Raw genomic sequence first — 21,380 nt, 5'->3', positions numbered from 1 at the left:
CAATAATCAAATTCATTGACATACCAGGAACTATCACACATTCCTAACCAAATCAACAAGTCAAGCACTATATTCACAAGCAGTTGGGCAAAATTGACGCATGTTAGGACATCTAAGCAATAAAACTTCAAATCATGATCAACAAATTAACAATGCTTATCATCATATACTAAGAACCAAAACAATATTTTCCAAGTATGGGACACGGGGAAGCATGATTTACAATTTATTGGAACGTATTTTTGAATTTTTTATATTTTTCAATTTTTTTTTGTATTTTTTTTCATAAAGGAAAGCAATAAAAACTACACTAGAAAGCAATAAATAGAGAAAAGAGAGAAAGAGTTACCTTATGTACAAGATATCTCCCCCCAAGCCAAATCAAGCAATGCCCTCATTGACTTGGGAGTGTAACTAGGAGAAGCTACTCATCAACATCCTCATCCATCCTCTGGTAGCCTCCTCCATAGATCGAGCCGGCACCACCCTGGTTCGTACCAGCACCACCGTAGCCCGAACCACCTGCAAAGTAGTTAGGGTCTACATTTCCTCCTATCCCCCCCAAAAGGAGCATCGACCCCATAACCATGGACTGAAGAGTAGTCCACATAAGTACCAAAGGCTCCGTTGGTCGAATACCCTCCTTGGGGTATTGAAACCAATCGGGAACTAATGCCTCAGGGGGAATAGCCCCTCGGCGTGCATAATCGTCATACATAGGGTATAAACCCCTCCCGAGGTTCCTCTCAACATGGCCTACCCTCCGATAAAGAGTGTCTAATCTAGAGTCTGGGTTTTGCACCATGCCCTCCACTCTCCCTTGCCCTCTCTCTATGCGGTCTAGTTGGCTCCTAGAAGCCGAAAAGTCATAATGGGCATGGGGGTCGATGTTATATCGACGGAGGTGGGTATGCCATATGTGTAGGGTTGGGGTGGTGGTTGGTATTGGAGTGAATGGGGGGGTTGTGGTGAATGGTGAGGCTCTTTAACCTCGCCTTGACCATCTAACTCAAAAGTGTTGGAAGGCTTCCCCTTCTCAAATTTGTTCAAGGCGGGGTTGGGTAGTTTGAAAGCTTGGTCTCTCTTACCCGATTTCTAGTGGACTATCCACCATGTCTCACCTCCCATAGGTTGCACCCAGTTAAGGCCCCCTAAGTATGCTAGGTCCATGAGGGTAGAACCTTCCATTTTCCTATGCCTGATCGGGTTCCATCCTAGGTGTTTCACTTCTATATGGGTTAACAACCCCCCAAAATAGATAGGCGCCCTAGACCTACCCCCCTTGACCGCATTGGGCGCCCTTTGAAAATGTTGGGCTATCCTATGTGGTATGTTTAGTTTTTCAGCATTGGGGATCATGTAGGAAGCCAACAACTCAAGTTCATCCCTCCGAACGTTTGTCGGTTCATGCCTCCCAAATATTGTGAGACTGGCACACCTTTGCCAAAACTTTGGGACGGGATGTTGAATCCATGTCCCTTTGGCATGTGGGAGGTTAAGTAAACCCTACCCGGTGAGTCTTTTATAGACCACGGCAATGCGGTCTTGGGAGGATTCAATAGGCTAATCCGATTTAAGCTCAAACAATTTATCAAATTCTTTTAAAGTTAAACGCACGTCATTGTTTAGCAATCGGAATTGGACATAAGTGATCAAAGCATTAGTTTTAATAACATTGAAGCTAGAAACAAACTCTAAAGTCAAATAATCATAGGTGTCATAATGCATTTGAAAGAACCCACTCATTTATATACCTTTGAAAAACTTCTCTACCGGTTTATCAATTCCTAGCCTAGACAAAGTAGGATGATGTACAAACCGAGTAGAAATTACCTGCATCTCGATGAGGTTAAGCATCCTAGCTCGTTGTTCGGTTCAAGTTATGACAACTTCCTTCCGTCCCGGAATTTGGAGCTCCGGGTCGACCATAGGTTGCTATTGTTGCCTTGAACCTTCACCTCTTTGTTGTCTTGATCTCTTTGAAGCCATTTTATGTATAAAAGTTGGGATTTGAAGCTTTCTCTATCTAAGGGTTTTGAGAAATCTTGAGAGAAAGTGGTAGAAATTTAGTGGAGAATGTAGAGGAAGGTGTAAGGATGAAGAATATGTGAAAATTTTTAAGTTTTGATGGATGAATTTGAGGAGATCATGAAAGGAAAGTGAGTTTGAAGGTTTGAAAATGAAGGTTTTAGAGAGAGAAAGTGTGAATGAAGAAGAAGAATTAAGAAGGAAAAAGAAAAGAAAGGAGGAGAAAAGAAATTTAAGCCCGACCATCTAATAGGCGCGCCCGATCGGGCAAGCCTGGCCCGATCGGGCGAAGATATGTTTTCCTGAATTGTGAAGTGCGCGCCCGATTGGGCGCGAACTCGAACATGAATTTTGCCATTTTGCTCACCCGACATTTCTTTTTACTTCACTCAATTTCTCCAAAAATCCGCCCGATCGGGCGAAGTTTTCTTGATTTTCTTCCTTCCTTGCGCGCCCGAACGGGCGACCTCCGCCCGATTGGGCGAAATCAAGCTCCGATAAAACTCAAATTACGCGCCCGATCGGGACTCCTTGCCTGATCGGGCACATATTAGCTCGATTTGGACCCTTAGGTGCTCGCCCGATCGGGCGAGCCTCGCCCGATCGTGCCCGTACCCAAATTGGATGGTTCTTTTCTTCGAACTTTTTTCTCTTTAAAACTCCTTACTTTATGATCTAATACATGTACAAAAGCACTTAAGAAAAAGGTAAAATTGCACTCTCCTCACCTCTCTAAAAAAATATAAATAAAATAAAGGAAAAACTAGTCTAGAAAGCGAGAAATACGGGTTGCCTCCCGCAAAGCCCTGGTTTATCTAGGTCGCGCATGACCCTCTTACCACATTGAAGCTCAAAATGAACCGGAACCGCTTAGGTGAAGTAGTTCAACTGCACCAATCGTAGCCCCCTCATGATATAGCTTGAGCCTCTGGCCATTAACCTTGAACTTGTTACCATGTTTATCGAATACCTCCACAGAACCAAATTTGTTAGCCTATATGACAATAAAAGGAACCGACCACCTTGACTTCAACTTTCCTGGGAAAAGTTTAAGTCTAGAGTTGAACAACAACACTTTATCACCTTCTTTGAATTCTCTCGGAAGGATCATCTTCTCGTGCCATCTCTTTGTCTTCTCCTTGTAAACACGAACACTATCTTAGGCTGTCAACCTAAACTCATCGAGTTGGTTAAGTTGAAGTAACCTCTTTTCTCCCGCTAATTTGGCATCCAAATTGAGCTCCTTAATAGCCAAATATGCCTTGTATTCTAATTCCACCGGAAGATGACATGCTTTACCGTACACGAGTCTATATGGAGTAGTACCTATTGGGGTCTTAAACGCAGTTCTGTATACCCAAAGTGTGTCATCCAACTTATCGCTCCAATCTTTCCTTGATTTTGCCACCACCTTCTCTAGAATGGTTTTGATTTCACGGTTGGAAACTTCAACTTGGGCACTAGTTTGGGGATGGTAGGCTAAACCTGTCCTATGGTAGACACCATACTCTTTGAGGAGGGTGTCCAACTTCCGCTCATGAAACTGAGATCCTCCGTCACTATTTATAGCTCTAGGCACTCCAAATCTTGGAAATATAGTCTTCTTGAAAAGTCTGTGGACCACCTTGGCATCATTAGTAGGAGTAGCAATGGCCTCAACTCACTTGGATACATAATCAACGGCAACAAGTATATAGTGGTTCCCGTTTGAAGAAGGGAACGGTCCCATGTAATCAACACCCCAAACATAAAAAATTTCAACTTCCAAGATTCCAGTTTGGGGCATCTTATGCCGCCGCGAGATGTTGCCAGTCCTCTGGCAAGAGTCACAAGCCTGCACAAAAATGTTAGCATCCTTAAACATGGTAGGCCAATAGAAACCTGACTCATTAATCTTGGCCACCGTTTTGGCGGGGTCATGATGTCCTCCATATGGGGAGGTGTGGCAACTAGAAAGCACACCGTGAACTTCCCATTCGGGAATACACCTGCGAATTAATCCATCTGCACACTCACGAAACAAAAAAGGATCATCCCAAAAATAATGTTTAACATCAGAAAGGAATTTCTTTATCTGTTGGTAGGACAAGTAAGTAGGTAGAGTACCACCCACTAAATAATTAGCAAAGTCAGCATACCAAGGGTTTTTCTCTACAAATGCTTACAAGTTGTCATCAGGGAAAGAATCATCTATAGGAAGGGAATCCTTACCCTTATCATACCTGATACGTGACAAGTGGTCTGCCACTACGTTCTCTACTCCCTTTTTATCTTTTATCTCAATATTGAAATCTTGGAGCAAAAGAACCCAACGGAGTAGCGTAGGCTTTGATTCCGCCTTGGCTATCAAGTAATTCAAAGTTACATGGTCAGTAAAAACAATGACTTTAGAACCAACAAGATATGATCTAAATTTTTCTAAAGCATATATGACTGCAAGAAACTCCTTCTCCGTAGTGGCATAGTTGACTTGGGCATCATCCAATGTTTTGCTTGCATAATAAACACCATGCAAAACTTGGTTCTTTCTGTGTCTGAGCACGACTCCTAGTGCAAAGTCACTTGCATCACACATAATCCCAAAAGGTAGATTCCAATCGGGAGCACATATGATGGGTGCCGATATCAAAGCCTGCTTAATCTTGTTGAAAGCCTCAAGACACTCGTTAGTAAAAATAAAAGGGGCATCCTTGAGGAAAAGCTGAGTTTGTGGTTTAGCAAGTTTAGAAAAGTCTTTGATAAAGCGACGATAAAACCCCGCATGACCTAAGAAACTTCTAACTCCCTTAACATTAAATGGGGGAGGTAATTGCTCAATCACCGAAATCTTAGCTTTGTCTACTTGTATGCCCTTGTTAGATACAATGTGACCTAGAACTACTCCTTATATCACTATAAAGTGACATTTCTCCCAGTTTAGTACCAAATTGCATTCTTCACATTGTTTCAAAATTTTAGTGAGATTTATTAGACATGAATCAAATGAAGAACCATACATGCTAAAATCATCCATAAAGACTTCCATAATAGACTCTATGAAATAAAAAAAAAATGCTCATCATGCAACGTTGAAAGGTAGCGGGGGCATTACATAAACCAAAGGGCATCCTACGATATGCAAGTGTACCATAAGGGCATGTAAAGATAGTCTTTTCCTAATCTTCAGGGTGAATTGGAATTTGCAAAAATCCCGAATACCCATCAAAATAGCAAAAGAACTTATGGTTAGCTAACCTCTTAATGATTTGATCATTAAAGAGGAGGGGGAAGTGGTCCTTTTTAGTGGCGGTATTTAATCTATGATAATCAATGCACATACATACGCCACCCTATTACAGTTCTAGTGGGGATTAATTCATTTTTCTCATTTGTAATCACAGTCATCCCACCTTTTTTAGGCACTACAGGCATAGGACTTACCCACTTGGAGTTAGAAATAGGATAGATAATACTATACCTGCATCGAGTAATTTCATAACCTCTTTCTTTACTACTTCCTGCATATTAGGATTCAATCTTCTCTGGGGTTGAATGTAGGGCTTATAGTTATCCTCTAAATTTATCCTGTGCATACAAAAGTTAGAGCTAATACCCTTGAGATCATCAATACTGTACCCAATTGCTTTCTTATGGGTTTGAAGAACCCCTAGAAGTTGGGAAGTTTGTAGGTAATTGTAGACACACATTTGTGTCTCCCCAAAACCAAACCCAGTGATGAGTACCTTCCACGTCGAATTATAATCGAATGAAGTGAAACTGTGGAAAGTTTAGTGTTGCGGATATTTTTAATTCCTTTTCTCTTATCTCTGTTTTTAAAAACCTATTTTAAGAAAACAACCAACCCAGTTTGGTTGGTCCATGATATGGGTTCAATAGTAGTGTAGTTGGATAGGGTTTGAAAAGACCTTTCCGACGATATATTATAAGCCCAATTCCAATGAATATTGAGGAAGTTATGGCCAAATTACTAAGCTGGGCCTGGTTTGAGCCTTATATGCGGCCCAATGATCTAGAGGAGGGCCTAATATGGATTTATCATTCCTAATGCCATTAGGAATGGTTTTAGTCTTCTGGATTCTTCTAGAAGGTTTTTTTCATTCCTAATTCAATTAGCATTGATAAATTGACTTTTGTTGACTTTATAGAGTTTTAATCAGAATAAAAGAATGTTTTTGAGGAAAATACGATTTTATCCTCCTGTACAGCAATTTCTATCTGATTTTTAGAAAACGCATCAATAATTAAGTTAGCGCCAAACACCAGCATTAGCGCCTGACGCTAAGCTTGGCGCCTAGCGCTAGGGTTAGCTCCTGGGGCTAATGTCAGCGTTTGGCGCTAACCTCGTTTTACGCGTCAGAATTCTGTTTCGATTTTTTATCTTTTCGGCTGATTTTCTCAATAAATAGTCTTCTAAAAACTCCGTTTTCATTCACCAATTATCACCAACTCTCATCAAGAAATCCTTGATTGCTTACTCTCTCTCTCTCTCTCTCTCTTTCTTCTAAACTAACCTTTTCTCAAAATACAAAATTTTGCATTCGCAAGACCTAGACACACCTAGCCATATTCGAAGTTGCCTTCGTCCTAGACGTGAAAGGTTTTAATTTCTGAGGGTTTGGTCCCAAATCTCTATTTCAATTATTTAATTTAATTGTTTGGTTATTATTTTCCTTGAAGTTACTAAAGCGTGTATTTTGTTATTAGAAAGAGGTACGAGGCATCCAAGTAAGTGCTTTAATGGTTTTTATTGATGTTATTGTATAGAAATCATGCTTAGGTTGTTATTATGATTCCTAAAGTTATGTTAGAGCGTTTTGATCTTCCTAGTATCATGTCTAGGGTAACTTTAATGTCAATTATGATTTCTTTGATGCCTTTTATGTTCTTCCTAATATTTATGATTGTTAGTATCATGTTAGGGCTAAAGCTTTGATTTTTAATGCTTAGTGACATGCTAGAGTTTGTTATTAATCCTGTTAGTATCCTTCCCATGATCTTGCTATTATTCCTTAACATGATTATGATAAATATGATTATTTAAAGATGATTATGATTATTTTGATTATTATTATTGTTATTATGACTATGTTGCTTGATATTTTATTGTTATTGCTTGATCACACCTTTTATGCATGTTTAAAGGGAATTTTTACTTGTAATCAAGCTTAAGAATATAATTAATAATCTTATTTAGGGTTAATTTGATTATAATTCAAGTGATCGCCAACAATAGTTTTATTTGTGCATTAATAATCAACTAACATAGATAAACAGGTTTAGGGTGAATCCTATTGATTGCATGTTAGTCAGAAAGCGCACATGAATACGATCAGAATAAAGTAGAGGCCTATTATTAGGGCAGGTTTAATCTCTTTTTGGTTGGATTTGTACCTTCATCCTCGAACTACCAGTCATGGTTCAAGACCTATTGGAGTTGACGATCTCATGGTTGTTAAGGGGTGTAACCTTCACCTCGTCAACGGTTTACAAGTTCCTAAAAAATTTTTGTTGGCCACTCTTTTACTCTATCTTCTTTCCCTTTGGACGCCACCGTACTTTAGTGTACGATCACAATGGGGTTCAAGCTAGGGATAATGCTTGAAATATTCCCTACAGTTTTTGGCGACTGCAGTGGGGAGGATTTCTATTTTAATTCCTGAAATTTATTTCGGCAATGATTTAGAATGAGTGGATGAGACTCGAAAAGTTCTAAGTATTTCATGTGCGTAATTTTGATTAACATTATTGTCATATGCATAAAAAAAGATCTCATTGGACAGACCATCCGTAATGAGTTATAACATAGGATTTTTACACGTAGGAAATTTGAGAAATATCTTTCACAACTAGGATCGAGCCAGAAATATGCGTTCTAATTTCGACCAGTTTTTAGCATTGTTCGCTCGATCCTACTTCCTGATTGAGTTTTTTCTTACTTTTCTAAAACCCATATGTGTTATACATATGGACATAACCCTCTGGGAATTCATGCTCCATCTACCTGATTGAACGCTCTGAGCAACAAAGCGTACATCCGAGAATGTTGAATTCACCAAACCATGGAAGCAAATTTTTTTAAAAAAATTCGCGGTGTCCCATCCACTCGCGACAACCCTTCACGGTTAGGCTTTCGCGCGGTGCATCCGGGAAATTAACCATGGGCCCTTTATTGACTAACCCACATCCTGAACTTTAGAGAACTAGAGCCATGGTTAGGTTGCAAACTCATTGCATCATATCGTGCCTACTTGACTAATTGTGCATTATTTGTTGTGCATATGGTTTATGTTTTTCCTAACTGTTTGATTGCCTTGTGCTAAGATTAAATAAATGACTAAAAGAACTTTGCCTAATTAATTAATTAATTAATTACTTTGAGTAAATAAACTCTAATATTTTAACCAGAATTGACTTAGTACGACTTTAGGCATACCCCTGTTGAGCAATAATACCGAAAACAGTTTCAGATCGACGCTCCGGCAATGGCGCCAAAGTTTGAACTGTAGCGCCACTCTGTGGAGTGTAGTGCCTAGCGATAATCTTATCGTCTGGCGCCACACTGCAAAGAGAGGCGCCAGTCCTGTCGTTTTGACGACAGTTTGATTTATTGTTTGAGTCATCAATTTGTGTCTAATTAAACAGTTTGCTAATTAATTCGGTCAATTTTTATTGTTAATAATACCGTGTTAAGTCGTTAATTAAGTCTAGTCACATAGTCTAGCCACCTGGTCATGACACGAATCTTAACATGTCACCTACACTCACCAGTCTTAGCACACACTTTGAGTATATACAACCATGACCATGTCTTAGGTTCATGCATGAGTCGGTTTTTTCCGTCATTTGAGTTGGGGGTACATTCCTTTCCTAATTCTTCATATCCTTCCATCTATATCATCTTTCTTTACTTCCTCCATCCATTGCATGTTGAATAGAGTTTTAGTCAAATAATTAACAATGAATAACCCCAACTTTCTTTTCCACAGTACTTAGTCGAGTACAGAAGGGGGATTAATCAAGGACAACCTCTTTATTCAAGTCTTACTTTTTGATAAGCCAATTCGTCAAATGAGGAAATCTAAAAGGATAATGGCAACTCAAGAAGAAGTCAATGAACTTAAGAATCAATTGACTACCGTGACTGAGGCATTGAAGGTTTTAACCTCAAAATTGATGACCTAGTGAAGCAACAACAAATGGAGCTCATGCAAGAAAGCTTGAGTAAGCTATCTAGTGATTACAAGTTTCAAGGCATTAGTTCACAAGGGGTCTTAGTGGACAAAGAACATCTTCCGCATAAGTTCAATGCCAACGACATCCCGAAATTCAAGGCAACTGAAAACCCTTATTTTTAATTAAGAGATTTTGAAACAATAATAAGTATTAAGGGTATAGATAAGAAAGTGTTTCCCTCTATATTTTCTCTATCTCTTGAAACCGTTTGCCTACAATGTTTCTTCTCCCTTTACAAAGGGAAAACCTCTACCTGGGAATCGATAGTAAACGCTTTCATTGATAGGTACAAGTGCAATATTAAAGTTGAAACCGATTATAGACAACTTGAGATGCTAAGACAAAAAGAGAACGAAGGCATTACATATTTCTTCAATAAGTGGAGGGAAACTTCGGCTAAGATGATTGAGGTCCCCGCCGAAAAAGAGTCTGTGAGGACGTTTATCAAGAGTCTCCAAGAAAAGTGTTCGAAGCACTTAAAATATCAACACAACTTGAATACTTTCAAAGCCGTTTATGACATAGGAATTGAAATCGTTGATGACCTCCCAAAACAAAAAGCTACTAACAATAGTAACCACAGTGGCTGTAAAGGAAAGAAGAACGACAATCCTTCTTCTTCCGAAAACGCCCACTCTAGTAATAATGTTATTACCTTTGACCATAATGGTGTCTTAGCCATGGACAATCAAGGACCTAAAAGGAAACCCAGGAGAGATTTCACACGCATTGGAATGACCTACGATGCTGCTTTCGATCATCTCTATGACCGAGGGTTAATCAAACCTATTGGCCCTACCGAGGATCCAACGCCAGAAAATTGATCTTCGAGATGGAATCTGAACTCTTATTGCAAATACCATCGAGGAAATGGTCATACCACTGATGAATGCTACAGGTTTCAAAATCTCATTCAAGATCTCATAGAAGCAAATAAGATCCCATTGCCTCTAGCTAACGAGAAGACTCGGTGATGATGAAGCAAACGACACAAGACAGAGGCGAGCTTCAACGACGAGATTTCATGACCTCTTTTTTTTTTTCTTTTTTTATTTACCCTTTCCCCCCAATAAGTCTAGCATAGGCACATTTCTTTTCCCTTAGATTAATTTTGTAGAATCTTTCTTTTTCCCTTTTAATAAAATGAGCATTTATTTCCTTGCATATGATCATTTCAATACATTGCATTTATAAAAAAAAAATCCATGTCAAACTAAGCACAAGGTATACCAATGATTTGAGGCACCCCTTGTAGCCACATCATATCACCGTTCAACCTTCAAATATGCAATCCTTTTTTGATAAACCACTTTGAGCCTAGTCTAATGATATACCTTTCATTTTTCAACCCATATCTACCTAACTTTGGGATGGGATTGTGTGCAACTTATGCAATTTTCAATTTCATAAAATCTTGAGTGACTTCAAAAGATCAAAATAAAAAAATAATAAATAAAAGTGTACAAAAGGGCTAGTGTTCCAATGTCTTTGATATGAAAATGTCTTTGATAAGAACACGTCTTAGATTGCGTCTCTAATCGATTTCTCGATACCGTGCCTGAGAAACATGAATTCCAAGTGAGTGATAGACCGCATGATCGGGATTGCCCACACTTATAAAAGTAAAAAAAATGCAAAAGCCAAAAAAAAAAAAAAGAGCAAAAAAAAAAAAAAAAAAAAAAAAAGGAAGAGCTAAAAAAGAATAGAAAGCCTCAAGTATAAAAAAAAAAAATTCAAAAGCAAGGTTGTACACTTTAGGGCCTTATCAAGGGTCTTGAGCTTTTATCCCTTTCTTCTATAACCTTTATCCTAACCACGTTACAAACCCTTAAAAAGACCTTTTTGAGGTATACACACACTTGTGTGAGGTTCGGCTAGAGCTACGTTCGGCCTGATTCCTAACAGATACGTAGGTAACCTCACATCCAGGTGCGGCCGTAATAAAAATGCATTCATATTCACATTCACACACTCACACCATGATCATATCAACGGGTCTCCTATGCTCATCTCTATCTATTTAGAGCTAGAATTGGGGGCTTGATCCTTACATTAGCTTACCTAGCCTAAAGAGTCACTACCATCTGACTCTTTTCAATATCTTTCCACACACTTAGCCTTGCGGCCTAACCTTAGTGTTACTATTCACACAAATCACAGATACATGGCCAAATATACTTCCCTTAGGAACCCTTTGTCATGAAATCTTAACACAACGTTAAAGCATGCCTTGTCATATCAAAATATCTCATTACTTGTAATTGTTATCACATCACGAGTATAAAGTGCTTAGCCTCCGTGCCTAAGTAGTTACCTAAATACTTTCATTATCGAGTCAACTAGGATAGTTTAAGATGTTACAATCCTTGTACTGTGAGAGACAACGTTAACGGATTAACCTCATTCAACATGCGTCTTCAAAAAAAACTTCACTTCGATTCTTTTTCGTGTCTTTCTTGTTTGGGAGAAAGTCGGTACCCTACACAAAAATGACGGAAAATTTTTGCTTTTTTGCATTTTCGAGTCCCACGATCACATTACAATGCACACACGAGTCATGTACACATTAAGTCATGTCGTGTTATCACATTGAGTCCGCACTAAGTCTTAGGTCAACCCTAAAGAAAGATAAGCAAAGTTCTATAGTCAAAGATATAAATATAGGTGCATCCCAACAAGCGAGGACATTCCCAGATTTTTTTCAAAAAAAGCGCGAATATAATACAGGAGATTCCTCCAAGATAAGAGGAGTTACATGGATAAGTAAATTAGAGATAATGAGCTTTAATTTACAAAAGATTTGATCGGATTTGGTTTAAAGGAAACGACCAAGCTCAAAGCTCATAGCAAAACCAAGCAACAGTGGCAGTAAGAGCAGAATAGGGAAGACCCGACTCCAACGCCAGACAATAAGGTTGTCGCCTGACAACAAAGTTCAGCGCCTGGCGCTAGATCCAAGTGTCTAGCGACAAAGCCAATTCTTGGCGCCATCAATATTTCAGCAGCGACACAGCTCGAAGCCTCTCAGAATGGTTATTTCGACCTCATACAACAACTTCAGGTTCCTTGGTACGCCAGTTAGCCCCTATAAGAAAATTGACACGATTAGAAGTCGGCTCGATTACAATCGTAGTAAGTGATTGACCTGACAAAAAATCGTCTCACTTAGCTTAAGCGGCTAAAACACTGGCTCATTACAAGAACCAACGTATCGGTTTAAAAACAAGCACTTAAACGATAATATTTCCAAATACGGATTGTCGCGCATTCTTCTTAAACGACAATATTTCCAAATACGGATTGTCGCGCATTCTTCTTAAACGACAATTTTTCCAAAAATTGGATTGTCCTCCCCAACTAACATTATTTCCAAATATGGATTGTCGTGCATCTTCTACAACGACAATTTTTCCAAGATTGGATTGTCATCTCTAGAAAAGTTTCCAAGCGTGGATTGTCGTGCTCCTTCCCTGTTTGGCAATTTTTTCGAAGTTCGTATTGCCATCGCTGGCAAGTTTTCCGAGATTGGATTGTCATACACCTAGTTCCCTATGGCAAAATTTCCCAAAGAATTGTTGTAGGACTCTATTCATAATAAATTTCGGCAAAATTTCCTCAATGTGGATTGTCATTCATTTCAGCAAGTGGTAAATTTTCCCGAAGTGGATTGTCGGTCGACTCTGTTTTGCAAATGTTCCAAGACACGGATTGTCAATTGTGGCAATATTTTCCTAAAAGGATTGTCGCATATCACTGGCAAATTTCCAAGGTGGATTGCCTTCAAGAGTTATATTCCAAGATGTGAATTGTTGATCATAACAAAGTTCTTATGACAGATTGTTACGAAGCATTGGCAACTTTTCTAAAAATTGGATTTTGGAAAATTTTCCGAGATATGGATTGTCGCTTCATCGTGGCAATATTTCCAAGGATGGATTGTTACAAAGCATTGACAACTTTCCCTAAGTCGGATTGTCATACATCATACAACAGTTGTGTTGGCAACTATTCCCAAATAAAAGAGGATTGTCATCACAGCAAAAGCACCGACATACTGGTTCACAAGCAGCAAAGCGTCGACGTACTGGCATAGCAGCATTAAGGATCAACAAGCATTGATCTTTTCGAAGACTATCACGGCGGAAATTGGAGGCAGTTACAGGCGTAGCAGTCTTCAGGCGGTATTCTCTAGCATGCGGAAGATCGTCACAACAAATCGGTTACCCTTACAGAGACGTGTGCTCGACGGTGCAAGATACGCGTTTCTTAACTCTCTTATCTGTTTTAACTAATGCTAGTTTTGTAGGTATCGGCGTTACAAGAGTGATTTAGGATCGCTGAACGTTCTGAATCATTCTCTGTCCCTATCGATACTTTGACTTTTGTTTTCGAAACTTGCGTTTCTCCAAACTCAGTCAAAGTGGGGGCTTCTGTAGACACCCATTTGTGTCTCCCCAAAACCAACCCCGGTGATGAGTGTCTTTCACGTCGAATCATAATTGAATGAAGTGAAAGTGTGGAAAGTTTAGTGTTGCGGATATTTTTTATTTCTTTTCTCTTCTCTCTGTTTTTGAAAACCTATTATAAGAGAATAGCCAATCCAGTTTGGTTGGTCCATGATATGGGTCCAATAGTAGTGTAGTTGGATAGGTCTTGAAAAGACCTTTCTGACGATACATTATAAGCCCAATTCCGATGAATATTGAGGAAGTTATGGCCAAATTACTAAATTGGGCCTGGTTTGAGCCTTATATGCGGCCCAATGATCTAAAGAGGGCCTATTATCGATTTATCATTCCTAATTCCATTGGGAATGGTTTTAGTGTTCTAGATTCTTCTAGAAGGTTCTTTTCATTCCTAATTCAATTAGCATTGATAAATTGACTTTTGTTGACTTTTTAGTGTTTTAATCAGAATAAAAGAATGTTTTTGAGGAAAATTCGATTTTATCCTCCTGTATAGCAATTTCTATCTGATATTTAGAAAAATCGTCAATAATTAAGTTAGCGCCAAACGCCAGCATTAGCGCCTAACGCTAAGCTTGGCGCCTGACGCTAATGTCAGCGTCTGGCGCTAACCTCGTTTTACGCTTCAGAACTCTGTTTCGAGTTTTTATCTTTTCGGCTGATTTTCTCTATGAATAGTCTTCTAAAAACTCCGTTTTCATTCACCAATTATCACCAACTCTCATCAAGAAATTCTTGATTACTTACTCTCTCTCTCTCTCACTCTTTTCTAAATTAGCCTTTTCTCAAAATACAAAATTCTGCATTCGCAATACCTAGAAACACCTAGCCATATTCAAAGTTTCCTTCGTCCTAGACGTGAAAAGTTTAAATTTCTGAGGGTTTGGTCCCAAATCTCTATTTCAATTATTTAATTTAATTGTTTGGTTATTATTTTCCTTAAAGTTACTAACGCGTGTATTTTGTTATTAGAAGGAGGTACGAGGCATCCAAGTAAGTGCTTTAATGGTTTTTATTGATGTTATTATGTAGAAATCATGCATAGGTTGTTATTATGATTCCTAATGTTATGTTAGGGCGTTTTGATCTTCCTAGTATCATGTCTAGGGTAACTTTAATGTCAATTATGGTTTCTATGACGCCTTTTAAGTTCTTCCTAATATTTATGATTGTTAGTATCATGTTAGGGGTAAAGCTCTGATTTTTAACGCTTAGTGACATGCTAGGGTTTGTTATTAATCTTGTTAGTACCATGCCCAAGATGTTGCTATTATTATGCCTTAACATGATTATGATAACTATGATTATTTTATGATGATTATAATTATTTTGATTATTATTATTGTTATTATGATTATGTTGCTTGATATTTTATTGTTATTGCTTGATCACACCTTTTATGCATGTTTAAAGGGAATTTGTACTTGAATCACGCTTAAGAAGATAATTAATAATCTTTTTTAGGGTTAATTTGATTATAATTCAAGTGGTCGCCAATAATAGTTTTATTTGTGCATTAATATTCAACCAACATAGATAAACAAGTTTAGGGTGAATCCTATTGATTGCATGTTAGTGAGAAAGCGCACATGAATACGATCAGAATAAAGTAGAGGCCTATTATTAGGGCAGGTTCAATCTCTTTTAGGTTGGATTTGTACCTTCATCCCCGAACTACCAGTCATGGTTCAAGATCTATTGGAGTTGACGATCTCATGGATCGTCAAGGGGTGTAACCTTCACCTCGTGAACGGTTTACAAGTTCCTAAAAAAACTTGTTGGCGACTCTTTTGCTCTATCTTCTTTCCCTTTGGACGCCACCGTACTTTAGTGTACGATCACAGTGGGTTTCAAGCTAGGGATAATGCTTGAAATATTCCCTACAGTCATCAAGTGCAGTACTGATGATCACGGGGTATAGTTCGTGCTCATGTAGAAAAATATATTTTATGTGAGAAGGGAGAGGTTTTAGTTCAGGTTTCTTGACCTCTGCAGGTTTCGATTCCTGAACTAAATTTACTACCATCATTGTCTCTTTGGAGTCTAACTCTTTTAGGAAAAGAGCTCTTTCAATATCCCGTACTTCATTACCCCATACACTTGCATTATCTGCAGATTAATTCCCACAAAGAATTTCCTCTAAGGGATCCCTTGCAAGAACCTGTGGCAAGCTATCATCACAAATATCGTCCTTTATATCAATAACATTAATAAAACAACAATTTTCCTCTACCATAGGCCCTTTCAAAACTTTCCCTAAATTAAAAGTAACATTATCATCACCAACAGAAAGAGTTAGTTTACCATTTTTTAAATCAATAATGGCTCCTGCAGTTTGGAGGAAAGGCCTACCTAATATAATGGGTATTTGTGTATCCTCAGCCATGTCTAAAACTACAAAATCAACAGGGATAAAAAATTTACCAACACTGACAGGGACATCCTATAAAATACCTAGAGGGTATTTTACAGAATGATCTGCCATTTGCAAAGTTATATTAGTAACTTTTAAATCACCCATATTAAGTTTAGCACAGATAGACGATGGCATAACACTGACACTGGCACCCAAATCACCCAAAGCTTCATCAATAAAAATATTCCCTATATGACAAGGGATAGAAAAACTACCAGGATCCTTTAATTTAGGAGGGGATTTATTTTGCAATAAGGCACTACATTCCTCTGTAAAAGCTACAGTTTCTACCTCATTAAAGGCCCTTTTCCTAGTCAGAATGTCTTTCATAAATTTAGCATATGCAGGAACCTGAGTGATTAAATCAGTGAAAGGAACTGTTACTTGCAAGTTTTTCTTAACCACTAAGAACTTATCGAATTGTTTATCAAACTTACTCTTTAATTGTCTATTAGGGAACGGTAGTTTGATAACTGGGCTCTACACATATCCTCCCTTATCCTGAGATTTACCCTGCAAAGAAACATTAGAACTGTAAGTATTTTTTTGTAGCCCTGCAGGGTTAGCTGGATTAGCGTTTGGTATAGAGGAATCTGGATTAGGAACTGGTCCATCTTCCTTTGGCATAGGAGGTCCATCATAGTGTGAACCACTCCTTAGAGTGATTGCATTGGCATGATTTGTGGGATGGATTGGTTGCGATGGTAGAGCTCCCTGCTTACGGGTTTGTAGGGTAGATGAATGTTGTTTAATTTGATTATCCATGATTTTATTATGGGCTAAAATAGAATCAATTTGCACATCTCTACTCTCCATATGCTTTTGCATGTTAGTAAGCATTGCTCTTATTTATGTCATAGCAGGGTCAGAAGACGATGAGGGTTGTGCTTGGTTTTTCTGGCTAGAATTTGGGTGGTAATATTTCTGCCGTGGTAGGGGTTACTATTGTGGTTGTTGTGGAGGTGGAGGGTTTTATACATTGTACTCCGGTACGAAAGATATGGATGGTTCCGGTGACCAGGATTATAAGAGTTGGAATATGAGTTATTTTGCCTATAGGTTTGGAACGCATTAACTTGTTCCATGGAACTCCTACAATCTTGCTCCCAATGCCCTATAATTCCACAATTTTCACAAAAAGATTCATTGTTAGCAACAGCAGAAACATTAGCTACAGAGTTAGGAGTAGCTGTAAGATTATCTAATTTCTAACAAATAGATGTTAATTGAGCTTGCAAAAAGGATACAGAATCAACATTATGTTTTCCTTTATTCGCAAACCCTCTCGGATTCCCGTATTGGGAATTGTGTAATGCCATAACTTCGATAACCTTTCCGGCATCGTCCACATTTAAATTCATGAATCTCCCACTAGTTATAGAATCTAGAACTGATCTAGATAAATTTCCAAGTCCATTGTAGAAAGCTTGGATCAATTACCATTGTGCCAGATTGTGGTGGGGGCATTCTCTCTGTAGATCCTTGAACCTCTCCCAAGCCTCATATAAAGTTTTATTGGCCTCTTGAGCAAAGTTCTGAATAGCACTTCTAAGTACAGCTGTTCTCTCTGCACGGTAATATTTATTATAAAAATTCAAGGAAAGAGTTTCCCAGTCAGTATTACCAAGTGCAGTTCTATTGCAACCATTAAACCATAATTTAGATTTGTCATATAATGAACAGGGAAAAATAATCTCCCTGATTTGGTCCTGCGTGACCCCGGCTTGTCTAATGGTGTTGCAATATTGGCAGAAATCTGCAATGTGAAGATTAGGATCTTCACCCTTAGCTCCACTAAATTGCTTCCTCTCTATCATGGTGATAAATTGGGGCATGATTTCAATTGTACTCCATCAAGGGCCGGAGTGGGAGTAAGGTGTGGAAAATCTGTGAGCTTTGGCTGCGAGTAGTCATTGAGCTTCTTTTGAGCCGTCATCTTTTATTCAGAATCTGAAGGAATTTCTGAGTCACTAGAATCAGTTGGAGGGTCTCTTCAATAATTGTTTTCCTCAGAACCTCCCAGGATTTTGTCTATAAAGATTCCTTTTCCTATGAAACAAGCGCTCGATCTCTTGATCAAATGGGATGTAACCTGATCTAGAACACCTGGGCATAAACACGGATCTAAAGACAAATATGAGAATTTCCTCAAAGAACTAACGTTCTCTGAGATAAGAGAGGATAATCTAGACTACAAAAAATAATTAGAAAATAAATATAAAACCGTTTCCCTTGCAACGTCGCCAAATTTTGACAGACTCATCAAGTCGTATTCACCTAATAAAAAATAAAACTTAAATCCACTAACTATGTCGATAGGGAAGATGGGTCGAACCACAGGAAAACAAGTCAAATTATTCCTAATTAATTAGAAGCAATCTAAATTATCAAGTAACCAAATTATTGTAAAAAGGTAATTAAACTACTAAAGGTAAGAGTAAGAAGGGAGTAAAATAGAGGTAAATCAATAAAGGAAAAACCTAGGGCATAGGTTCACCAGTAAACAATATTCCAGGGTAAATCATAATAAGCAATGATCAATGCATCAATCAATCAGATTATAAAGGGCTTTCGCTACATATTACAATCACAAAGTTAATTTATCGGTATTAAATCTCATCTCTCGAATCTCGACTTAACCATTTATAAATTAGTCCGCCTATTGAAACTAAGCCTAAAAATCAATTCTCATATCTCAAATCTCGAATCAATATTGCTAAACTCGTACAATTAAATCGGGCCAAACCTAATTGCATAGCATTCAATAAATCAATAGGATAATAATCAAGCATTGATAATCAACAATCACAAATTACCCCTTCATATTATTTATTAGATCCCCATAAACCCTAGAAATAAAACTACTCGCGCATAATTAAATCTAAACTAATCAAAACAATAAAATAAGACATGATAAAAGAATTAAAGAAAATAACTGAAATTAAAAGTGAAGAAATTATTACCAAAAGAAATCTGGATTAAGGAATGGAATTAAGAAAAAAGTTGAGAGAATTTAAGAGAGATAAAATATTCTAAGTAGAGAGAGAAAGTCTAAAAGAGAAGGTAATCAAAATTACGTACAAAAATCGTACATAAACATCCCTAAAACAAATCCTAATTGAAAACTAAGATCTCGGCAATCAGGTGCCTCCAAAAACACGCGCCTTATTGGGCGTAGGGCCGCACGGTCAGGCCCGCCTTTTTCTTCAAGGTCTTCCTGGGAAGCCGCGCCCGATCGAGCTAATGCTCACCCGATCGGGCGCGCCTTTTGCTGGTGCCTTCTTCTACGCGCCCGCTCGATCGGGCGCAAGCTTGCCCGATCGAGCCCGGTCTTCTCTTCGAGGCTTGGACTTCGATTGGGCTTGATTCTTCGGCCCAATCCGGATTTCCTCTTCGGGTCTTGAATACTTGGTCCAAATGCCCCAGTATCACACACCGAGCCCTTAATCACCGTACCTAACCGGTCCTTGGCTTCAAAGATGGTCGTGTCCTCTTAATGTTCGTAATTGCTCCATGAAAAACCCGGAAAACGCTCCAAATGTGCAATTTCCTACAAAACTCAAGCAAAACTACAAAAACACTAGAAAACAGCAATTAGTAATAAAAGTGGCTCTATAGAGCCAAAAACACTACTAATTATGACCAAGGGACAAGGGTAAAATACTATATAAAATAGACATATCAGATATCTGATATCAGAGCCATACGGTTAAAAGTTAAATTAAGTTGTTAATTTAATTAATAATTAGGTAAAATTGGAGAATACTAGACCTTCTACTAAGTGTAAGAAACCTGATTTTAAGCATTATTATAATATTTCTGAAAATACTAGTAATTTTTGCCTACTCCTTAATTATATAGTAGATCAAATTGGTGAATTAAGATCGCAAGTTGATAACATACATGCTCGTTGTATTAATATAAAAAAAATAAAAATTTCCCAAATAACTGTGGATGTGAATAAAAAACTATAACAAAAAAATGAATTATAAGAAAAATAAATTTGACAGATCAAGAGGAGAAACCTATAAGAAAAAATACTATAAACGTAAATAAAGAAAACTAAGTAGGTTTTCCAGAAAGGCAACATATTTCCCTGAGAAAGAGAAAACATGCAAGTGTTGGTCTCGTGGAAAATTAGGACATTATGCTAATTTTAGGGAATATTTTAAGCATTACCCAAAGTTGAACCCCATTGTGATCATACACTTAAGCATAGTGGAATCCAAATGGAAAGAAACAAGAGCAAAATAGTCGCCAACAAGTTTTAGGAACTTGTAAACCGTTCACAGGGTGAAGGTTACACCCCTTAACGATTAAGGAGATCGTTAACTTCAATAGGTCTGGAACCAAGGCTGGAAGTTCGGGGATGAAGATATAAATCCAATCTAAAAGAGATTAAACCTGCCCTAATAATAGACCTCTACTTTATTCTTCTCGTATTCATGTGCGCTTTCTGACTAACATGTAATCAATAGGTTTAACCCTAAACCTGTTTAATCTATGTTAGTTGAATATTAATGCACAAATAAATCTATTATTGGCGATCACTTAGATTATAATCAAATTAACCTTAAAAAAGATTATGAATTATCTTATTAAGCGTAATTACAAGTACAAATTCCCTTTAAACATGCATAAAAGGCGTGATCAAGCAATAACAATAACTAATAATCAAGCAACATAATAATAATCATAGTAATAATAATTATAAAAATCATAATCATGTTAAAGTATAATAATAGCAAGATCCTAAGCATGATACTAACAAGATTAATAACAAACCCTAGCATGTCACTAAACATTAAAAATCAAAGCATTAGCCCTAACATGATACTAACATGTTATTAAGAAAGAAAATAGGAAGCATCATAGAAATCATAATTGATATAATTAAGAAACTTATTCTTTACCCAAAACATCACACTAAGAAAGGCATCCTAAAATGATACTAGAAATCAAAATAACAACCTAAACATGATTTCTATATCATAATATCAATAACAACTAAAATACTTACTTGGATGCCCCGTACCTCTTTCTAATAACAAAATAGACGCGTTAATAACTTCAAGGAAAAGTAATAAAATCAAAGAATTAAATTAAATAATTGAAATAGAGATTTGGGACCAAACCCTCAGAAATATCAAACCTTTCACGTCTAGGGCGAAGGCAACTTCAAATTATGCTAGGTGAGTGTAGTGCTTGTGATAGTGGAATTTTGTTAGAAAAAGGGT

At 37.7% G+C, this 21,380-nt stretch overlaps 1 non-coding gene across 1 annotated transcript; it reads left to right on the top strand.

The window, feature by feature from the left end:
• Nucleotides 1-17,592: 17,592 nt before the first annotated feature.
• Nucleotides 17,593-17,699, top strand: LOC145556948 (small nucleolar RNA R71). Its single transcript, XR_014092039.1, has one exon. It is a non-coding gene; the product is annotated as a small nucleolar RNA R71 (small nucleolar RNA).
• The last annotated feature ends 3,681 nt before the right edge of the window (nucleotides 17,700-21,380 follow it).

The sequence above is a fragment of the Chenopodium album genome, chromosome 8 (genome assembly GCF_948465745.1).
Source record: "Chenopodium album chromosome 8, dcCheAlbu1.1, whole genome shotgun sequence".
Taxonomy (NCBI): Eukaryota; Viridiplantae; Streptophyta; class Magnoliopsida; order Caryophyllales; family Amaranthaceae; genus Chenopodium; species Chenopodium album.
Note: the sequence above shows the minus strand (reverse complement) of the source record. Positions and strands in the feature narration are given on the sequence as shown.